Here is a 22,746-nt window from a genome sequence, read left to right on the forward strand (position 1 = left end):
AGTGCAGCGATGTTTAATTTCTTTGTGAAATTAGAACTGATGATGAAGTGTCATTTTGTGCTTAATGACACATTCGCAAAATGGCTTCACCATGTGTCACAGAGTAACAAGCAACTTTAGGCCGCTATAAAATTGCTAAGCTCCTGCCCATTTGTGCAAATTATTCTCGTTAGTTCAAGATTTCGGGTAAAATCGTTGTTTGGGTTAGAAGTTTTATGTGAAGTATGAGCGTTTTAAAATTGCCGTCGTGAATTCTTGCAGCGAAGACGCACTAATTAAAATTTGTGGCATGGAGTAACGGCAAAGTAACGTGCGTTCCTTTCTTTTTTTAGCGTAACGAGTTACGTATGAGGTTATTTTTGTTTTGTTTTTTTGCGGTAACGCCTACACACTGTCCAAAACGCGCAATCGTCGACCGCTGCGTTCGTACTTTTCTGAAAAATTTTCATTTGCAGATGTGAAGCTGTGCCGTCCTCTCCTACGACTGACTGAAGGAAGCGCAGGAACTGAACGGGCCAAGAAAAGTGTTTCAGAGTTCTTTTGATTGCCTCACAAGCGGTTGAAATGAAGCCACACATCAAATTTCGCGCGCAATAGAAGTCTCTTTGTCCGCGTTCACCAGCAGCTCTTGACGTTTCAAAAATTTTACGTATATTTTCACTTCAGAAAAATGTCGATCAGACGGAGCCAGTGCATTGCTGCGCACTCCAACCACGATATTTTTACACGCCGCTACAGTAACGCCGCTCAATGCGTTTTTCCGACTTTTTTGCTGTCAGTACGAGCGTCCACCGGCAGGAGCGCTTGTGGTCATCTATGCAGCGTTTGGATAGCAATGAATGAACTTACAGTGGCTGCAGTCAGAGACCATGGAGCTGGCGCACGCGCAGTGTATTCGCGCGCTTCTTTGAGGAAGAGTCCGGAAGGGGCTTTGCCCAAGCTCGCACCGGCCAGCCGGTCGCGGCTCGGACGACGCGTCACGCTGGCGTTACGGGCGTGTGCGTCGGCCACCACTGGCGAGAAGCAGCGGTGCTCAGTGCTTCGCAAAGACGCCCCAGCACCACCAGTCGTGCGTTTTGTCGACACTGCAGCCATGCGAGACGGGCACGGGGAGTCGCGACATTGACACAGTGAGTACACTTGCATGCTGACTGTTTGAGGTGCGTTTGTTTGGAGTGATGACATCTTGGGCATATCGTTGCCAGGCCTTTGAAACGTTTGCGTTTCAGTCCCACAGTGCGCTCTTCTCAATGATCTAGTGTGTGTTTCCGATTATTGCTAGGAGCTTACCCGGCATGTTGACAATGTGCAGTTGTTTTATCTTGCCTCACTCGGTTGATTCCAGCCACGCTTGATAGCGCTACGTCTTTTACATTAGGATGGCTCTATTGCATCAGATGATTTCACCCTGACACTCGGCGCTTGACTGAATCTGTCGCATTTTCCTCTAGCTTCTGTGTCGACTATGTCTGTTTTGGAACTGCGTAGAATGTAGCAGGCATGGCGGGTGGTGTTTTACGCGCAAACTACCATTTTTGCTTATTGATTACGCGCAGTTACCGAGCGCTTTACTGTCTGTTTTGTGGCTCATCTACCTCTAAGCGCCAGACAGTGTGTCTCGTGACAATGTCGCTTCTATGTGGCCAGCACTGATGTGGTGCACCGGCGGTTGGCGGGCGCAGTGCAATCCCGGCGCGCACCGCGAGAAGCCCGGATGAAGTGGCGTTGAGCAGACGACTGTCCGAGGCTGGACGTTGCGGCGTCATCACGTCAGGCGCTTCCGTTGAAAGTACGCCTCTGGTCGTGTTAACGCAGTGCTTAGGAAACCGGTTGTGGCGTGGCGTAGCTTTCGTTGCACGTAACAAGCTTTCAACGGTAACGTGCTGCTCGAAAGTTCGGTAGTTTCTCTCTTAGTACATGCGCAATTCTTAGCTTGCCGCGGCTTTTCTAGTGTCTTTGTGGAGCAGGTGCGGGTTGTATCCTCCATTTGAAGGGCTATGGTTGACCATTACGCATATGGGAAGTCTATTTGTAGTCAAACTCGTCTTTGTTTGGGTGAAAAAACAGCCCTTAGAAACAGGATAAGCCAGAGGCGACGTCGTTTTCTTCTTTCTGCGCGCCGTATTTCATTGTTCTCTTATCACCTACTAGATATAACAGCAGACATTTTTAGAGTTTAGGTTTTAAGAACACCGAAGTTAAGTCGAAAAACTTGACATTTGGTTTCCCATAACCTTCACATTTTTCAAGATTTCATTATTATTGGAAACATTTGCAACCTGGGTTTGAGAATCTGTGTGCATGTCAGTGGATAATATTAATTGATTATGAGTGTAGGGAAGGCCCAGTGACTCTCGTGTGAGGTAACACAGTAATTGTCTCACTTATAGTAGACACTTGAACTGGAGCGTGAGTGAAAGGATAAAGGAGGAGGTGATAGAGAAAGAGGCGCCGTATTGGAAGGCTCCAGGTTAATTTCATGCACTGACATTGCACAGCACATGGGTGGCCTTTGTATTTCACCTCCATCAAAATGGGGCTCCTGCGGCCAGGAGCCAATCTCACGACAGCGGGTCTGTGCGTGTGGTGATTTACCTGCTTGTGGCGAAACGTTCTGCATGAGAATGGTATACTGAAGACCAGCCATGTAACAGTGTCCAAGCGTGGGCATTTATTTCTGGCTGAACACTTTCAAGGAGTGTGTAAACGTGCTTAAAACAAATAACATATCATATTCAGGAAAAAGTAATATCGGCTCCAATGACTGCCAGAAATGCCCAAACAGTACAGTTGCAGTAGAGCTAGAGCCCCAGTATGCTTTGTGTGAACCGCCCTTTCGGACTGTGGACCACGGGCTGGTTTATGGCCCGCGGACCATGTGTTATGTCACATTCTACTTTTGGTATGTTAGGTCCACGCCTGGCCCTGCCTAGAGTGTATTTTGGCAGCCATGTGGTGAATGTAGCACAGCGAAAACCAGCGGGCATGCCTAATCTGCTTATCGCCACCTGCTCCGACATTCACCTTTGCAGCGGGCAATAAGCCTGTTATACCTGTGCCACAAGGGTAGATTTAATGCCATGAAGTGCTGACTGCCTTAAGTTTTAATGGCATTCATGTGGTGCAACAGGCATGAATTTAATGGCATTAGCTTTACTGCCTTTTGTGACCTACTGAGTTAGCTACAACTCATTCGCCCGCGCAATGCATACTCTTGTCCCCATTCCACATGCAGAAAAGCATGCAACTTTGTCAGTAACAACTTCCTAACCAGTAGCAAATGGTTCATTCGTAACTTTCAGTCAGGTGAGGCATCTATACTGCATTTTTGAAGCGAAGGATGCCATTTTTACCAGAATTTCTGACCGATACTCTTGACTTGTGTGCCGACATGTGAGTTTATGGCTACTTTTTCGAGTTGATAAGCAAGAGTAGGCATATTTTCTGGAAAATCATTTTTACATTACATTTGGACAACATTCCCGAGATGTTGTGCTTATTAGCGCTTTTTATATTCAGGTGAAACTTTTGACTGCCTTGCAAGCATTATCATCGTCACTTTCGATAATGGCATTAAATGCGGACATGTAGCACCAAGTCCGAAAATAATGGCATTAACAAACTTAAGGCTTTCATTTACTGCCATTTTTTGTGCGCATGTGGCACGGATATCAGAAATGCATGCGATCTTTGGGTGTGCAGCACGATGGCCTAAGATCTGAGGCAGTGCTGATCGCCGCCAGACATACTGTGCAGAGTCGCACTGCGCTAACGCATACTCTAGGACTTTGCAGAATTTATGGCCGAACTCTGACGCTAAATTTAGACAGTCGACACTACGTAGACTGTTTCCAAATATCTCATCCAATGCTGTGTGGCTTATTGTGGTTGGTTTTGTGTATGCATGTGCACTCCAAGCTTGCTACCGCATCTTCTACGACAGCCAGCTGCTGAGGATGTGGGATGAAATCAGGCCTTTAGTCTTGCTTACTATAAAGACACCGCTAGAATTCGTGACCACATTTTGATTAACGCGAAAGGCAAAAGGCGCAATGATTAGCAGCCGTCCACTGTGGTGTATCTTCCCTTTTTTTTTGCTTCCTTCCTTGGCTGCTAAACCGGACGACGCTGGATAAATACTGGCTGTGAGCGAAACATCCCGGATTGGTCGGCTCGCGTGGCAGCAACTGATTGGTGTACTGGCGCTAGCCGCCAGAACTAAGCAGCCAGCAGTGCACTGCTGCATGAAGATATGATGCGCGAGATGCAGCTCTGGTAAAAAGCGATTGGAAAATTGGTGGCTCAAAAGCAGAGAGGTTTCAGGTTAGAATTGTACGATTAAAAACACTATTAATAACATTTTTAAAGCAATAATAAAGAAAAAAGCCAAGCATGGTGGCAACAGCCACCACCCTGTTGCAAAGAGGACGCTCCTATGTTCCATCCCATCCATCCATGGTAGGTGCCTCCGCCCTGGGCTCCTGCGGACCGCTACCGCAGGGAGCATAGTTGCACAAAGGTCCGCCATTATGTTCCATACTCTGCGGGAAAGCTGCTTCTCGTGTGGCAGGACCGTGATACTCGGGGCAGCCTGCGCATGCGGTGAAGGAGCACTGCACCAGTGATGTCGGCTCAGCCGAAACTAATAAAGTGGCATATTGGAGGCACCCCTCCTCTTCCCGGTCCCTCATTTGGGCAACAATATAGACAGCACTTAAGGTGGGAGCAGCAGGCCCCCTCCAGCTTATATGCCGAAATGAAATGGAACTTTTGATGTCAGCGGAGGAAAGCAGTTGCGCAACTCTGCTCCCTGCTGGAGCCCTGTGGCGTGGCTGGCGTGAGTTGCATGAGCAGGGTGGATGAAAGAGAATTAGTGGTTTTTGAGGAAAGAAAATGGTGCAGTAATTGTCTTGCATCTTAGTGTACACCTCAACCGCACTGTGAGGGAAGAGAGAAAGGTGGCAGTGAAAGAGGAAAGAAAGAGGTTCTATAGTGGAGGGCTCCGGAATAATTTTGACCACCTGGGGGTCTTTAACGTGCACTGACATTGCACAGCACACAGATGCCTTTAGCGTTTTGCATCCAATGAAACGCGGCTGCCGTGATTGGGTTCGAACCCGAGTACTCTGGCACAGTAGCCGAGTGCCTTAACCACTGAGCTACCGCGACGAGTGAAGAGAGGTGCGCCGATGGCATGGCCACACTGTGGCGAGAGAGAGAGGCTGGTATTGTGGTTGGATGTGAACTCCGCCGTTAGGGGAAACACGTGTTCAGGTGGCTATCCTCTCCGCTGATTCTGCGAGCATTTCTATGGAGCAGCGGCACACGCACTGAACATTTGCGACCTCAGTCAGTTTTGAAAGACCTGAAACAGTATATATGCCTGTTTTATTTAACTGCCTAATTCTGAGCAGGTTGATGCTTTCATACTGCTTACTGTCCAAATACTTACATTTCCTATCAGAGAGACATGTCGTCTGGTTGACCAGATGATGCGTGGCGCCTTGGAGCGTAAAGAACCGGAGGCTGATACATTGTTTTGTTGCTTTGGCTCGCCAATTAAACAGCCGTCTCATGACATTGTGGCATTGATAGCAGTCCCTGATCGGGTGGCTGGCTGCTCAGCTTACAGGAGTACGGCAACGTGCATCACCGTCTGATGCATCCTCTTCAACCGTAACTGCAGACTTGCTTTGATCCGCTGTCTTGAATGTTTGGTGCGAAAACACTACTCCAGACGTATCAACCCCGAGCAAGAATCTTGTCATCTTGTCTTGTGCCTCTTGTCTTGTGCTCCGAACTAACCCGAGCTTAACCGTGTTACTCTGGTAAGCTTGCAGCCAATGGAAGGAAGCTCGTGTAAGTTGAGCGTTGCACCTGCTGCAGCCAATGTGATGACATCTCGCCACTAGGTCACGTAACCTTGTGCATTCATCACAACCTGCCCTAGTAGGTGACAGCTAAATTAACGATTAATCACGAGGGGTTGCTCGGGAAGAGCAGCATGGGTTGCACAATCCCTACTGGTAGCTGTGATAGAAACAACCACCTGCCAGGGCAGTGGCGCATCACTTCACCGCTGCGCTACTGCGCTGCTAGCTGTATGAGGACTCGTCACGATTTATGAATGTTAAGCAGAGAATGAGCAATTTTGCATACATGGGCATTAACCCACTAAAGCTACCGCGTCATAACCTTCAGGCCGAGTTTAAGTGTCCCCCCCAATTGAAGAATGAACACCTGCTTTTGCACTTCTACTCGGTTTAACTATGTTGAATCCCTACGACTTTTTTGTGCATTTAGCTAGTGCAAGAAATGCATAATTATGTCCTAATATGGGCAAGCAGTTCTTTGTGCCTGACTGCAATAGTGGCTACGCAACCTGCTATGAGGAGGTATCACTTTTCAGCACTCCCAAAGACTGTACTCTCCTGGAAGCATCACGAAAGGCCATTCTCTCTACCGACCGTGCTCTCGTGAAATCAGTGCGAAAAGCATTTCAACAGTGGTTAAGCCAGCTGAAGCAGCTTTTGAAGACTTGCTGCAAAGCCTTATGCATACAACCTCACCGTCGATGAAATGCTTGCATCGCATTCCATCCACTGAGAACAAAGTTGATCTAATAGCACGTCTTCTAAATTACTCTATTACAATGAGGATGTGACATTTCGGCAAACAAAAAAGGCCTGTCAGCAGCAAGTTGTGCAACTTGAGAAAGCTCGCTAAGCTTGCAGTTGAGGCGCCAAATGTGAAAGACGGATCTCGGTTCAAACAGCCGACCTTCGACTGATCGTATCATTGAGGGCCCATCCCTTTTGGTTTCTGCACGGCTTAAATTTCCAGCAGCGCACGGTAACGCAAAACCGCACCTTGTGAAAACAGAGGGCATGTGCTCGTTGCATGGTAGTCGATATGGCCCTAGTTCGCCACAGTGTACTATATGTGCGTTGGCCAAAGAAACGAAACATATGCGCTGTTGGTTGTGTGTCTGTATTTTGCTTCCAGCTTTTCTGTATTTAAAGTTCTGCTTTAAGCATTCTAGTAGACTGATGCCGGTTTCCTTAAACGGAATCAGTGACCTGCTTATAATGTTTAACATTGTTTTTCTTCACAAAGTTACTGAAGGTATTTTCGTGTCTTTTAATTTATTCCTGGTGCATTAGAATTAGATTGGTTTCAATGTGACATTCTGTTAGTTGCAAGTCTTTATTCTTACCAGAAAAGAAAAATAAACTCAGAAATGAAAGCTACTTTATGAGCACGCGCATGCATTCAATGTAAAAAAGGTCATGTAGAAACGTCATGTAGAAAGATGTCTCAATTTTTACTAAAAAATTACGATTAGATTTTTGCGTCTTCAAGACCTACTATGATCAGTGAGCGGCCAGGCCAAATTGAGTTATTGAGATGTTTCTTGTTGTAGACACTCACTCAAGCCTCTGTAGACCTCTACAATTTGTCTGAGATATCTACAAGAAGTCTTGCAAAAAGTTTTGTAGCTCAAAAAAGTGGAAGCATTAGCTGAGCTAGAAGGTGTCTACAAAGTGTTTCAAGATGTCTAGAAATTCCTCGTAATCATGTGAAATATGTCTTGCACATCTTGTCAAGATGTTTTATAGACATTCAGTAACTGTCGCAGAGGTCAGTTGAGAGGCCTTGAGACGGCTTGGTGATCTTGGCAAGAAGCATTATATCTGTCTTGTAGATGGATTGATGCTCCATGCGCAGAGAGTTTATTGTCACGCATGTGGCACTGGAATCGGAATAGCATGCCCGGGGTAATAAAATACTCCTGCCGTAGGCAGGTATGCATGCGTATATGTGTTGATAACGTGAACTTTTTTCTGTTATGTTTCTGGTGGCCACGCTTCTCTCTAGGTGTTTCCTGTTTAGATGTAAATATTGCATTGCAGTTGCATATAGGTCAAGCTGTAAAACATCTTGTGAAGGAGCCCTCCAGGCATTCTGAAGCAGAATGCCTTGAAAACAACTTGCTTTTAAGTGGATTAGTAAGTCTTGTGTAGCTGCTGAAGGCGTAAAAATCTTCCTAAGACATCTTCCAGACATCTTGGCTAGATATCTTCTAGACATAGCCGCCGCGGTGGCTGAGTGGTTATGGCGCTCGGCTGCTGGCCCGAAGGACGTGGGTTCGATCCCGGCCGCGGCGGTCGAATTTCGATGGAGGCGAAATTCCAGAGGCCCGTGTGCTGTGCGATGTCAGTGCACGTAAAAGAACCCCAGGTGGTCGAAATTTCCGGAGCCCTTCACTACGGCGTCCCTCATAGCCTGAGTCTCTTTGGGACGTTAAATCCCCCCATAAAAACCGTATCTTCTAGACAAGTATCGAACAGCGTCTTGTAGATATATTTTGTAGTCCAAGATGTCTATGACCTACAGACGTTTCAAGACATCATTCTGTGCTCAGTGGGCCCACTGAGCACAGAATGATTTAGAAGCGACGGAGGTCAGCGTGAACAGCGAGCAGTTCGTACATCGCACCGCGGTGTGCTTTACGTCGCTCTTGGCTCCGGTGAGCGAATAGGCAAGTGGCAAAAAAGCAGTGCACATTAAATGCTCTTTTTCATACGGCGACCGAGGATGCTTGAAGCGCCGGTTGTGTTTCCGCGACAGCTACACTTGGCTGATATCAGTGGCCGTCTCGGCTTCACGCATTCATTCACTGGTGGTATGCCTTTCGTTTGTGCTTCGCAGTGCGTTCTTGATATGTGGGATAAGTAAACGCCAAAAGCCCAATTTCGCTCCACGCCTAGTTGTGCATCGCCAAACCTCTTGAAAAGGCTCCGAAGTTGAAAGCCTACACAGGTGCCCACGGCTTAAAAGCAGGCCCCTGCTTTCAAAAGGCTGTGTGCGGCGTAAACGAAGAAATTATTCGCTGCCGGGTTCAAGACGCCACCGTAGAATGAAGGACGCCTCAAAGCTGCCGCCGTTCGCCGCTTCGGCTAACGAAGCGCCACTTTGGCAAAAGCCCCGAGTTGGTCGGTGATGAGTTGCATATGGATGAATACTCATCGCGAGACACACGGCTTGGGAACATGGCCTCCCCTGTGTCACTTCAGGCAGCGCAGATTGCAGGCATGGGCACAGCGATAGAGGCACTTCAGACGCAGGGGTTGGAGACGCCCGGGTGATTAATCATCATGCCCCACTCTCCGATGCTGCGGATACGATTAGGTACTACAATGGAGTCTATTGTTCATACGTTATCATGCCCCTTTGAGACAGCCGTACGTAGTAGGTATCTGGGCTGCTGGGCCACAGGCGAGCGGAAGGCTGCGCGGTGCGCCTGCCGCTCGTGTGACCGATACGCTGGGCACACGGTGGTGGCCACCAGTTGAAGGGAGTACACCGACCTTCTGGGCCAGCCTTCTCAGTCCCATCCAGAAACATTCTAAGTGAATGCCCATCTGTGCAGCCGTTCTCCCGGTGTCACTTTCCCGCCTTCGGTCGTCCCCTGAAGGATGCGTTGGCGGAGACCTTTTCTTTTCCTGACGCGGCAATCCTTTCCTCTCATTTCAACAGCCGAACGGTTGCTAACGGTGATAGGCAAAGAAAAAAACATAACCGAGCCCCACTTCGGCAGCTCGAATGCTCCATTTTAGGCTATGTTGGCGCCAGCATTCTGCGCGTTGTTCTTGTTGAAACAGCACAATGTAGGCGTCATTCGATAGCTTAACGTGCACACCGCTATAGTGTAGCTGCATTATGAACTGCACAAGATGTCGTATTGCATATGTAGATATGACCTACTTTAGAGAAAGTTTCTGAAGAAACTACTTCATAGGACAGTTTCGTTTGGCTTACATATGAAATAGATGTTTTGGCTGTTTTGGGCACGAATATCTGCTCTGTATCGGGATGCACAGCAGCAATACATTTACCTCTTGTGTGCGAAGCTTAATGAACTTTTCTTCATTAGTTTCTAATTGTATAGCCAATTTGAATTCTCATCGTCGGACAGTATTACGGAAATCTTCAAATTGCAAAGGCGTTTAAAAAACAACGAAACGAAACGCCCCAAATTTTCGGTTAGGCGTTCTTTGTTTACCCGCCGCGGTGGCTCAGTGGTTAGGGCGCTCGACTACTGATCCGGAGTTCCCGGGTTCGAACCCGACCGCGGCGGCTGCGTTTTTATGGAGGAAAAACGCTAAGGCGCCCATGTGCTGTGCGATGTCAGTGCACGTTAAAGATCCCCAGGTGGTCGAAATTATGCCGGAGCCCTCCACTACGGCACCTATTTCTCTTCTTTCACTCCCTCCTTCATCCCTTCCCTTACGGCGCGGTTCAGGTGTCCAACGATATGAGACAGATACTGCGCCATTTCCTTGCCCCCCCCCCAAAAAAAAAAACAATTATTATTATTATTCTTTGTTTCAAGCGCCTATTGCCCACGGGCCCTGATATCCACGCTACGTGGTCCATATATGCCAGGCAGATAATTTGTGACTGCATCGTTTATACTGAGCGATTTCGGTTTCCGAGCGCTGGCGGTGTGCTATGACGTCACAGCTAGGGAGGAGCAGCAGCTCTAGTCAAGCGGGCCCCAAAGTTGTGACTCACGGATGGCTGCGTCGTCTGCTCTCGTGAACATGCTGCGCGTAAGAAGAGAGTTATTACTCATTGGCATCCACCCAAGCGCAGCCATACGGCTACAAAGGAAAGCTAAACAGCTTTCTCAGAAACCTCTCAGTTGAAGAAAAATTCGTCCTGGTCCGGAGTTCGAACCCGGGACCACCGCTTCACAGGCGCAGTCGCTCTACCAACTGAGCTAACCGTGACGGCAAGCTTATGGTAGGGCGAGAGTGAATTGATCAATAACTCGGATGTGGGAACAGTGTTGATCAAATGTTTAGGGGAATCCCCCAAGGTGGAGTAGATTTGTAATAAGGCAGCAATTGCTCATTGGCATCCACCCAAGCTTGGCCGTACGGCTACAGAAGAAACCTAAATAGATTTCTCAAAAACTTCTCAGTTTAAAAATTTCCCTCCCTTATTACAAATCTACTCCACCTTGGGGGATTCCCCGAAACATTTTACCAACATGCTGCGCGTACACCGGCGCCTTTCGAAATGCCGGGCAAACAACACCGAGCTCTGAAACCTAGCGGTTCGCTCGGGCCGATCTCAGTCGGCACACCGCGTATGCCAACGCGGTTTCTGCGTTGTATTTCGATTCGTTATACCTCGCCGACGCCGATGCTCGGCGGTCGTCCGTGCCGGTGGCCCGTAGTCGGCAGATACCCTGGTTGCATAGCAACGCACGATGCCTGACCGTCCGTAGTACCGACCGATACTCGCTTCCTCGACCCGCTCACGGAGCCGCGCCGATAGGCTGCGTGGGTCCCGTGGCTGCCGATATCTTCTGCTTGCTTTTGTGCTGCTGTTTAGCATGCAGTCGATATATTCGCTAAATAAATGCTTCAAGCGTACAGGACTCGGCATTTATCGCTCAGGTACGTAATTCCGCTAGGAATGCGCCCATGACGACGACTACACCTTTTGTTTTACATACCCACCTATAGGCAGCAACTGCGCGTTCGTTCAGCACGAAATGTAAGCTGCGTTCTACTTAGAGTGAACAGTCTCTTCTCTTTTGTGCCGGTTGTACGTTTAGTTCTGTACTTAGGGCGTTAACTGTACAGGCAGCGCCGCTGAATGCGAGCGCCAGCTTTGGGAAGCTCTACGCTTCATAGGTTGACACTACGTTGGGCCGGCGTTTCTCACTGTATCTGGCTTTTCTGATGTGTTGCTTGACTTTAGATTGTTTTATCTAGAAGTATGTGCGGCGCCCATTTGCAATAATTAATATGGTCTAATTTGTTGTCCACTCGCGACTTTGACGACTGCTGCCGGGTGCCTGTAGCATTGGTCGGCAGACCGCCTAGCAGGGGCACTTCCCGTTCACTGCATATGCGTCCTAAGATGTTAGTAATCATCGATTTATGGTCACTGTTGTCAAAACTATACTCGATGGCCATTTGCATTCTCTGAAACTTGTGAACTCCACAAGCGCCGACATCGCACATACGAACCCCGCGGGCACGCTAGGTCTACTCGGCGCAGGAGGGGGCTGGCGTCGACTAAAATTCACTGTTTACCGCTGGTGAGTGCCAGTGTGAACATAATAATAATAATTGGTTTATGGGAAAAAAAATGCCGCAGTATCTGTCTCATATATCGTTGGACACCTGAACCGCGCCGTAAGGGAAGGGATAAAGGAGGGAGTGAAAGAAGAAAGGAAGAAGAGGTGCCGTAGTGGAGGGCTCCGGAATAATTTCGACCACCTGGGGATCTTTAACGTGCACTGACATCGTACAGCACACGGGCGCCTTAGCGTTTTTCCTCCATAAAAACGCAGCCGCCGTGGTCGGGTTCGAACCCGGGAACTCCGGATCAGTAATCGAGCGCCCTAACCGCTGAGCCACCGCGGCGGGTGCCAGTGTGAACATATGATGTGAAGTCGGGTCGTCGTCTCATGGACGTGAAGGTTTCGCTCGGCCGTCGATATTGGTGCCGACTGGTGCGTCAGCGACCGCATATCTGCCGATGTCGCGCGTTGTCGTTCAAAGTACGTCTCGTTGTTGTGCTGTGACGTCATTAGCAATTCCGCTAGCAATGGGTCTGTCTTGAGAAAGCATTTAAGGACTCTGGAGCTGAAGTAAAATATATTTTAAGTTCTTGTGCGTCCAATACTTGGCCGTGGATGACCTTACCTACAGAGGACGTCCATAGCAAACTTTTTATAGCCTCAGAATTTGGTGTCTCAACCCCTTTAAAAGAGGTTTAATATCCCCAGTTGACCGAAGACACCTTTCTGGAATAAGCACTAGATATCCATAAATGTTTGCTTGCAGTCTATTTAGCTTTGTGAACTGGATAGCCAGCATTCTCTAGAAGGCTCATTTTCAGGCAGAAATCGAGTTTCACCCGATATACAAGAAATAAGTTCGGGGTGCAAGAACGAAGGGCTGTATTCATAATCGATATTTTCTTTCATTCTGTTTCGGCACCGGTCTCAACGGGCGAACGGTTGCTTTGACGTCGCGTTTGACTTGAGCTTACGCGAGGCATAAGAAAAACTGGGTTCTTCTAACTCGTTATCATTTATTCTCTTGGGGTGGGCTGGCCGGTGACGCAGCGGTGACGCAGTTAGGACGGTGACGCAGCGATTGTATCGCAGTTTCTTCGTGCCTCACGTCAGCTCATCTAAAAATTGACGCCATATAAACCATTGGGCTGTTGAAACCGACACATGAGAGGAAAGTTTAATATAAATTATTTACCGAGCTTAGTGAAATTCCACGTGGTGATCCTCGCATACTTATGATGTTTCAAGGAAGGAAACAGGCAAGGCGTTCGGTATCCAAAGTCGCGGTAGCTGAATCGAATCCTTGCTGCAGAGGGCAAAACTTCGTGACTAGCGAAGCGATAAACAGGACGCGGAGCAATCTACCCGATATATAGCGGGTGTTTCAGCGAAAACATTAAAAAAATGTTCAAAAATAGGCTTTTGGGGATAAAAATATGGCTTTTGCGGCTTAGTATTACCATTGTTGGCGAACACCAGAAAACCGGTGAATCGTCTTAAAGGGGCTCTGAAGCACTTCCGAGGGGAGCACTTCAACTCGCTCACTCACTGCCTTGTGTTGTCATGAAAACCTGAGCCATGAAAGCCTGAGCTAAGTAATACACTTCACACGCAGCAGAGAACCCACAATCACGCGCGAAAGTTGGCGAGCCCTTCCCGGCGTCATTTTCATGCTCGCAACTTCCTCTATCGATCGCACCCTCCGCCATATTCAGACGACAGGCAGCTACCGTGGCTGGGGCCAATAAGCTGCGTAGCTTCGGTGGGTCAGGAAGCTCCGCCCCCATAAGGGCGGTTCACATGCAAGCGAATTGGCGAACGGAGCGAACAGCGGCGCGGCGCTGCGAAGCGGTTCGCGAGCTTTCGTTTCGCCGCTGCGCGTTTCCCACCGCTGCGAAAACCAATGTTGCGGGCAAAAGATATGCGCCTGCAACCGGTTTTGGTGGCCTGCAAACACAAAAAAAGCGTAATATAAAAGCATTATTTTGTCTTTTCTTTTCATAGTTTATTTAAATAAATATAATTATTGCGTTTTAAGCAGTAAACAGCGCTTTATACAATTTCTGTCCTAAACAAAACTTCGTACGTGCGGCGTACAAACTCGCGTGGCAACGCCGGGCCAGTCTAGCCACCCTTGCCGGGCGGTCATTGGTTGAGATGCGGTGCTGCCGCGTCGCCGCCGCGAAAATTTCCAACTTGCCCGAACCTCGCCGCTCCAGCCGCTGGGGCTTTCTCCGCCGCTTGAGAGAGGGTGTACTCGCCGCCGCGGCGGAGTTCGCGAGCGTTTCGCTTGCATGTGAAACGGGCTATAGGGGGCCCGGCGCGGACCTTCCTGTCTGGAGCGCGGACCTTCCAGTGTGCATAAAGTGACGACAGGGGAGGGAAAGACGCGAAGACGCTGAAATTCAAATTTGGACTACGGATAACTTTGCTTCTGCAAAGCGCATTAAAGAAATTTTTGCTGAACAATATGCGTAAAGCGGCGTGCTTTAACATACCAGGCATACCGCAGCTTTATTACAGCCCCTTTAAGTAGTAAGCTGGTTAACTAATTTTTAATAATTAAGTTTTTAACTAGTAGAGTTAGGCGCCTATAGTTGAAATTAGACTTGTAGCCGGTCGTTAGTAATGGCCATATCAGTTTTTAGAATTTCGGAAACGCGATTACCCACGCCGCTGTGGGTCGAGAAAATTTGGCTGCATCGTGTGAAAATACATGCGCTTTTGAAAGCATGCAGGCAAAGCAGCCCCTCCAGTGCACGTAACTAGTCGAAAAAGCCAAATTTTGTCGAGCCACAGCACCAAGGGTAACAGCGTTTTCGAAATTATAAAAACTGATATTACTAACGACCGGCAACAAGTCTCTAATTGCGACTAGGCGCCGAACTCTACAAGTTAAGAAGTTGGTTATTAAATATTAACCAGCTTACTAGTTATGAAGAGCGGGTTGGCGGGCTAGTTGGTTCTTTTGCGTATTAAGGGAACAGCGCAGGGACGAGACACGAGGAACATCGGAAGACACACACGGGCGCCGTCCATCTCTTTCTGAAAAAGAATTGGAAGTTTTTAAGCACAGCTGGGCATGCGTTGTGACCGGTCACTTGGCTGGAGTGTTTCACTGTTCACATCATTGTGTTTTATCGTTTAACTCCTAGTTTTTTGGGCGTTTGGCCCTCTTTTATTTTATTTTATTATTAGACTGAATTTAATGTTTTTTTGCTTGAAGGCCCTCTTCCACTCGCAGCTTTCTGGTTTTAAAGGGACCCAGAAAGGGGCTCTCAATGAAGGTGCGATATGTCTGGGATGTTAAAAGACGACGGTTCATAATTATCCCCCAGCAAAGAATTATATCAATGCGTTCTGTGGACGCTGAGTTATATGCAGACAAAATTTGAACTTCCGCGTCTTCCCGCCTTTTTCTCTCGCACGCCAAAACGGCGGCGCTCCTCCGCTGGCCCCATTTGCTCGGCCCCTCCCCTGCCTCCGCCAGCTGCGGCGCGCGCGGAGTGGCCGTGGCCGCGGTAGGGCGTGACGTCTGAAAGAATTTGGCGCTGTGAACCAATGATAACCCCGGCTGTTGACGTCATTTGCACGACGTGACTTCGTATGCCAGGTTTTCGCGCGGAAGCCCGGCACTGCGCGTCGCCGCGAGGTGCGAAAGCGGGAATTTTTAAAAATGCATTTTAAATCTCCCGCTCTTTTCTGGGGCCTCGTACGCGGCATGGACGCTCGGTGGCCTGCACTCTACACAGTGAAAGCATTTTAAAGCCAAGCTCAAACACCCCTTTCTGTGGCCCTTAAATTTTTTAGCCTCTTTTGGGCCCCTATAACACTACCGTCCATTAGGTTTTAGTGGGTTTTTTCTTGAAGTTTTTTATATATATTTTAGCCTGTTTTGGGCACTTGTTACTTCACCTTCGGTTAGTGTTTATCTGTTGCTTGCGCGATGGGCCACTACACTCACCTCTCCCTTTATCGCCTTTCACCGCCACTTTTTTGATAAATACATGTTTTACTCACAGACATGACTATTTTCTGAATTCCAGTGACGGAGCAACCCCCTTATCAATGTACCGCCCCTTTTTCCTTCGCTATATATTGTCTGTACTTTGAAATAAAAATTCAGTTGATAATCAGCGCCCGTGTATGTCTTTTAATATTCCCTGTGTCACGTTTCCGCGCTGTTCCCTCACCATGGTTACTAGTTAAGACGATTCACCAGTTTTCTGGTGTTCGTCAGCACTGGTAATACTATGCCGCAAAAGCAATATTTTTACCCCCAAAAACCTATTTTTGAAAGTGTTCGCTGAAATACGTGGTACACGTGCTCTGTACTCCACGTTTTTCCTTCATAAGCAACGGCCCATCTGTTTCTGTCTCATTGTGAAATCTGCAGCCGTAGCAGTGCCAAAACGTCAATGTTTTTTTCGTTTATCTTCATTCCACCTTGGCAAGTGTTTGTTTCTTAAGATGCAGAATTTCCCTCACCAGGCGGGTTTCCATCGAACCCTGAACTATATCGGTGGTAGTTGTTCTGAGTAGCTCGCCCTCGTCCCAATACTCCTATCTCGCACTTGTCCGTGGTCATTGAAACCGCAAGAATGCGGGAACAGGTCTCTCTGAATCAATGGGACGCGTTGTGTTTTTAGAACGACCGAGTGCAACGAATTTGTCAGTGCGCCTGCCAGATGGCGCCACCGACTGCGACAGGCACGACCAGTCTGGGTGGGTCCGACGCTCGGTTATTAGTTTATTTCGCGACGTATCAGCAATATTTCAGGTGAATACCGTTCTGTTCACTCTAAATGCAAACTCGACATAGCATAGTGCTGGTGACTGTTGGTTTATTTACGTGGGACCGGCGTGTACACTGCATAATCACGCCGGATCACAAAGGGGTCAAGTTATGGGAGATGCGTAAACACAAGTCATTCTGGAGGAGGGGGAGCAAAGTGTGACAAATAAAGAACAGCGTAATAAGGGAGTAATTACTCATTGGTATCCACCCAAGTGCAGCCAGTCCCTTGGGGGATTCCCCTAAACATTTGACCAACACTGTTCCCACTTCGAGTTATTGATCAATTCGCTCTTGCCCTCCCATAAGCTTGCCGTCCCGGTTAGCTCAGTTGGTAGAGCGACCGCTCTGGTGAAGCAGTGGTCCCGGGTTCGAACCCCGGACCAGGACGAAGTTTCTGAGAAAGCTGTAGAGCTTTCCTTCGTAGCCGTATGGCTGCGCTTGGGTGGATGCCAATGAGTAATTACTCCCTTATTACAAATCTACTCCACCTTGGGGGATTCCCCGAAACATGTGACCAAGAAAGAACAGCGCAGGGATGAAACTTACAGGGACATAAACGAAGCACTCAACTATAGCAGTCAAAGTTGAGGTCAACTACCGAAAACAAACTTTCTCCGAAATCGCCACCCAACGCCGACATTCTTGAACGCTTGAGTTCGCTGGAACTTTTCATTAAAAACTGGGCTACAAATGCACTTTGTGCAATGGCTAGGCAGATGTGCGCCTGTACTCTCATTTGCTATTTCCATCAGGAGCAGCTCATCTTGCTCAGTGGCGCGGAGCTGATTGCATGTTTCGTTCATCTTTTCGGAGTAGTTCGCACCGTGGTGAGCGCTGTTTTTTAATTTGTCAAACAGAGTTGTATTTCCCGGGAGAAACTTTACTCAAGGCCAAGGTCCCTGAAGAAAGTGTCCGCTATGCTATTTCATTTCATTAATTTTTTCCCTTAAAGGCCCGAAGGCATTATGTAAGGGGGGGGCAAAATCAAGATTTTTTAGACAAGAACGTATCAAAACAGAAACAATAATTGGATAAAATAAAACAGAAAAATAACGGTATGTAACAGTTAAATGATCTTATGACGAGTATTCAATGCCAATTGGAACGCACGGGATCGAAACAAAAACAAAATTTATATATGCAGCACTCAATCATTACAAAAGAAAAACCTAGTGCAAAAGGCATGACATCAAAAAGAAAAGTACAGCAAACAGCCGTTTGAAGTGCCGAAGTGAATATGGCAGAAACTTTTTGCCCTCATGAAAAATGGTCATGTAGTTTTTCCCAGAATGATTTGCGGTTAGTGCATGATGCGATGGGATTTGGTATTCCATAGTGCTATCGCGTCCAGAAAAAAATGAAAACTTTAGTGCTAAGGTACGACAGTTGATGCTTGAAATACTATGGTCGTGGCTTAGACAGCTGGCTAGACGTCCTGTGGGGGGTTGTAGCTTTTTCTGTCTTGTGCTTGGGTGATAATAGAAATGATGAAGAAGGCGGAGGCGAGATGTGATGCAGCGTGACTCGAGTGATGGAATGGCAAGGGACTTTCAGCATGGTGATGCTGGTTTTCCTTTAATAGCAAGGTGTTATAAACCGGACGGCGCGATTCTGTACGGCTTCAAGGTCAGCGGCGAGATACGCTTGTTGTGGGTGCCAGGTGGATGACACATATTCTAGTTTTGGACGAATGAATGTTATATGTGCTAGTTTTTTTTTTTATGTCAGGGGATTCGGCCTTCAAATTAAGGCGCAGGTATCCGAGTGTGCGCGAGGCTTCAGCGCAGATCTTTTGAACTTGTCACCCATGATGGCGATTGTATTAGATGGAGGCCAAGATATCTGTAGGATAATGCAGGGCAATGGAAAATGAGCCAATACTGTATTGATGCTGATTCACGGTGCGTTTTCTGGTGAATGACATGGATTTGCATTTGTTAATGTTTCAGGAGAGGGATTATCACACCAAGGAGGAGAGTGTGTCAAGATCGGACTGAAGCTAAGATGAATTGTTGGTTGCCCTGATCACTCTGTATATGACGCAATCGTCCGCAAAAAGCCATAATTCCTATTTTGTATTGTAAGGGAGGTCATTAATGTAAATTAGGAATAGTAGTGGTGACAGTCCGGCGCCCTGAGGGACTCCCGATGTTACATTGGAAAGAGGAGAGGGGCTATCATTTGTAGAAGTGAACTGCTTGCGCCCTGAAAAAAAATTTTCGATCCAGTGGATTAGGTTGATGGGAATTCCTTGTGATGAAAGCTTTTGAAGTAAATGATTGTGGGGGACCTGATCGAATGCTTTGGAGTAATCGAGGAATATAGCATCTATTTGAAGCTTGTCATCCATGGATTCTAGCAAATCATGTATGAACTCGGCAAGTTGGGTTTCACATGAAATGATGATGGTAATGAATTTTTAGGGCGCAAGTGCATCTATGGCCAAAGAGTGCCATGGCACAAGGTATTTTCGTTATACTCAAGGTGGGGTCAAACAACCATTTCCCAAGCATTTCACCCTGATTAAGCCGAGCACCAGGCCATGGGAAGCTTGTACCCATTGTGTCACTGGTGGGCACCCAGCGGCACTGTGGATCGAGCCCCGCACCTCCCGCATGCGAGGCGGATGCTCAACCGCTCGGCCACCGGTGCGGCCGGTTTCACATGAAAGGGGTTTCCTAAAACCATGCTGGTGCGGATAAAAGAAGTTGTTAGATTCAAGATGTGTCATTAGGTTCGGATTTAAAGACTGGGACGGCCCGTTGATCATACGCTGGGTCCAAGAGAAGGAGGAGGAAGGGGGAGGGTAACGACGTAATGGTAGTGATACATGAATACAGAATGTCCCGGGACTCTAAGGTTGTGCTGCTGTAGCCTCCAGAATGGCCGTGCTAAATGCGCCTTTTTCAGCGTGGTTTCCAGACAATGCCGGCTTAGTAAGGGCGTATTCCAATCGGCGATCTGGAGCACATTTTCTTGCTCCACGAACTGAGCAGAATGGTTCATCTGCATTCAGATGCCGAGTTCCATTCATGGATCGGGAGCACCTTCCAACGCGGTCGATCGGTCCGCTTTGGCCCGTGAGCGCTTCTTGTGTTCAAATCGTCATTTCCCGACACCGCGATAGGTTCAGGGCGATGCTGCTCAGTCTAACTCTTGCTTGCCGTGGTCAGTCCATATTGCGGTTGAATTAGCCCCCAAGGAGAAGTGGGTAGTTCTTGGGGACAAATTTGTCGCCTCGAGATACCCGCAGGTGTTTGCCTTGGGTGGCTTTGTTGAAAATGCATTATTTTGTTTTTCTCGCAGGCCATGCTGGGTCCGCGCGGCGCGGGCCGCGAGCGCCTGCTGCTGCTGCTGCTGCTGGCGTTCGTGGCCCTGTGGTCAGTGGCGCGGCGCAGCGGGCTGCCAGAGCAGGAGGATGCACCCAGCAATGTGTCCTCGGACGAGCCTGGCCGCCTGGTGGACCGGCGCGACTTCAGCTTCGTGCTGGACAGCGCGCGCTGCCGGGGCCGGCCCGACCTGTTCCTGGCCGTGTTCGTGCACTCTGCGCCGGCGCACTTCGGCCGGCGGCGCGCCATCCGCGAGACGTGGGGCAATGCGAGCGCGCTGGCCGCGGCCACGGCGCACGCCATGGCGCTCGTCTTTCTTGTGGGCAGGGCGGCGCCCGGCCTGGAGGGCGCGCTGCGCGCCGAGAGCGCCGCGCACGGCGATCTGGTGATGGGCAACTTCGTAGACAGCTACCACAACCTGACCTACAAGCACGTCATGGGCCTCAAGTGGGTGGCCAGCCGCTGCGCGCAGGCGCGCTACGTGCTCAAGACGGATGACGACGTTTTCATGGACCTGTTCCAAGTGACTGCGCACTTACTCGCCGAGACGGGGCCCCGGGCCCCGCCTGGCCTGCTCATGTGTGGCCTCATTCGGAGGCCGTACGTCAAACGGAGCCAGCGCAGCAAGTGGCGTGTCAGCTTCCGCGAGTACCGGCCCCACCGCTACCCGCCCTACTGTTCCGGGTGGGCCATCCTCATGTCTCCTGACGTGGTGCGCGACCTGTACCGGGCCTCAGCCGGCGTGCCCTACTTCTGGGTCGACGACGTCCTCGTCACGGGCATCCTCGCCCAGAGGCTGGGCATAGTGCACCGCGACCTGGGCCCGCGCCTGGCACGCGACGCCGACGATGCCCGCGCCTGGCTGCGCGGCGACGGCCGGCCCCCCGCTGCTGGGCCACCCGGATCTGGACATCGAGCTCGTGTACCGCCTCTGGGAGCGTACCAGGGACTATGTGTTTGCCAGGACGCGGTGACTGCAATCAAGGAATCCACCGATGCGTGCCTCGATCCCGCTGTGTGTGTTGGACATATGAACCAGTGGGTGTCTGTGACCGCCTGGTGAATCCACACCCAGTGATACTATTTTTCTGCTGTGTAAAACCGCGTTTATCTTTCCCACGGAAACTAGATGACTTGCTTAACGGCGCAGGCGTTTTCGGTTCTATCTAGTGCACGTGGAGCCACGTGTCATTTGTACCGAGTTATTTCAGACGAAGCAGTCTGTAGTGCTATTTATGGCCGGTTAATGCATTACGCTGTGTAAAACAAAACGTGATTTCAAATATTTGCACATGACACGCATTTCTGGCATGTGATGCTTAAAATGCGAGCTTTTATTATTGAGCAGTGCAGGAGCTATGAAACGTACAGATTATGCCTTTGCTAGCCATTGCAGATCAGTGTACTTTTAAATTATTGTCGCGGAAACTGTTATTCTCTAAACTTAAAGGGAACACAATTTCTTGATGGTTCAGTCTCTGTGTCTGATACTTCCACTTTGTCATTTGGCGTGGCTGGCACGTTGAAAGCTGCAGTTACAGATGAGACATAGCAGATGGTTCATCCATGTTCTTTTTGTCATTTTGAATGCTTACATCTAAATGCCCTCTATTTCTGTTGTGGTCATTCATGGAAATGCTGATCTTCCTTTTGTGGTGTAATTGAAGCAATCGGCAGGTGGCAACACAAGTCACAAAAGATGACAGATGACCATGAATGTTTTCAATGCTCTTTACTGGAATGTGTGTAGCTCGCGCCACAGACGTCGCAGGTCCGGCTGGCCTGGACCTCCTCTATGCATCAACCATGCCCAGCGCATGCTGCAGTTGTGTCTGTACTCTCTCTGTACCTGAAGCCACATATTAGCTTCCAAAGGCATGGAAGGAATTCCGCTGTACAAGTGCACCTTGTCCACCCCACAGACAAATGCCCCTCTTCTTGTAGCCAATCCACTTCGTGTGTCTCCACTGTTGCCAACATAAAGAAGCAAAGTGGCTTTCATTATGTTGTAAAACAGGCTGTATATGGCTTGAATAGACCTGAGCACGCACCAAGGGTCGTACTATTCCGTAAGGATCCATTCCATTGTCTCTTTCATTTGGCCTTGGTGTCAATGTGACGAAAGCAACAGCACGTATAGAAAAGCAAACTGCCAGTCACAGACACAGCCGGCCTGGTCCGAAAGTGCCAGCAATGGAACTGCTGCTTAAGAGCCCATTCACACTTGAGAGTCACAGAGGTCGCGCGACTATTTTGGTCGAAAAGCGACAGCCACAAACAGTCGCGTTGGTCAAAAAGTGACAGTCGCGGGGCCAGTCGCTCGCTGCCTCGATTTGCAGCCTCACGACGGCGAGTCGCAAACCGCTGAACCAGTCAGCGAGCGAGCCGAGCTTTTGGCAACGACGCCGCTCGAGGGTACGCCGAGCCACGAACTGAGCTATGTGCTCCTTGGCTGCCGTAGTCTTCGCTAAGCCTAGCCGGTTTCACATCGATGCTGCAGCTGAGGGTGTTTC

General features: G+C 48.9%; 1 non-coding gene and 1 pseudogene across 2 annotated transcripts; both read left to right on the forward strand.

The window, feature by feature from the left end:
- Positions 1-858: 858 nt before the first annotated feature.
- On the forward strand, positions 859-22,314 carry LOC144112518 (beta-1,3-galactosyltransferase 5-like; annotated as a pseudogene). The gene is made up of 2 exons (XR_013310294.1): positions 859-1,130; positions 20,211-22,314. The product of XR_013310294.1 is annotated as a beta-1,3-galactosyltransferase 5-like (transcript).
- Positions 17,218-17,291, forward strand: TRNAT-GGU (transfer RNA threonine (anticodon GGU)). The gene has a single exon. It is a non-coding gene; the product is annotated as a tRNA-Thr (tRNA).
- Positions 22,315-22,746: the final 432 nt, after the last annotated feature.

Source organism: Amblyomma americanum, chromosome 1 (genome assembly GCF_052857255.1).
Source record: "Amblyomma americanum isolate KBUSLIRL-KWMA chromosome 1, ASM5285725v1, whole genome shotgun sequence".
Taxonomy (NCBI): Eukaryota; Metazoa; Arthropoda; class Arachnida; order Ixodida; family Ixodidae; genus Amblyomma; species Amblyomma americanum.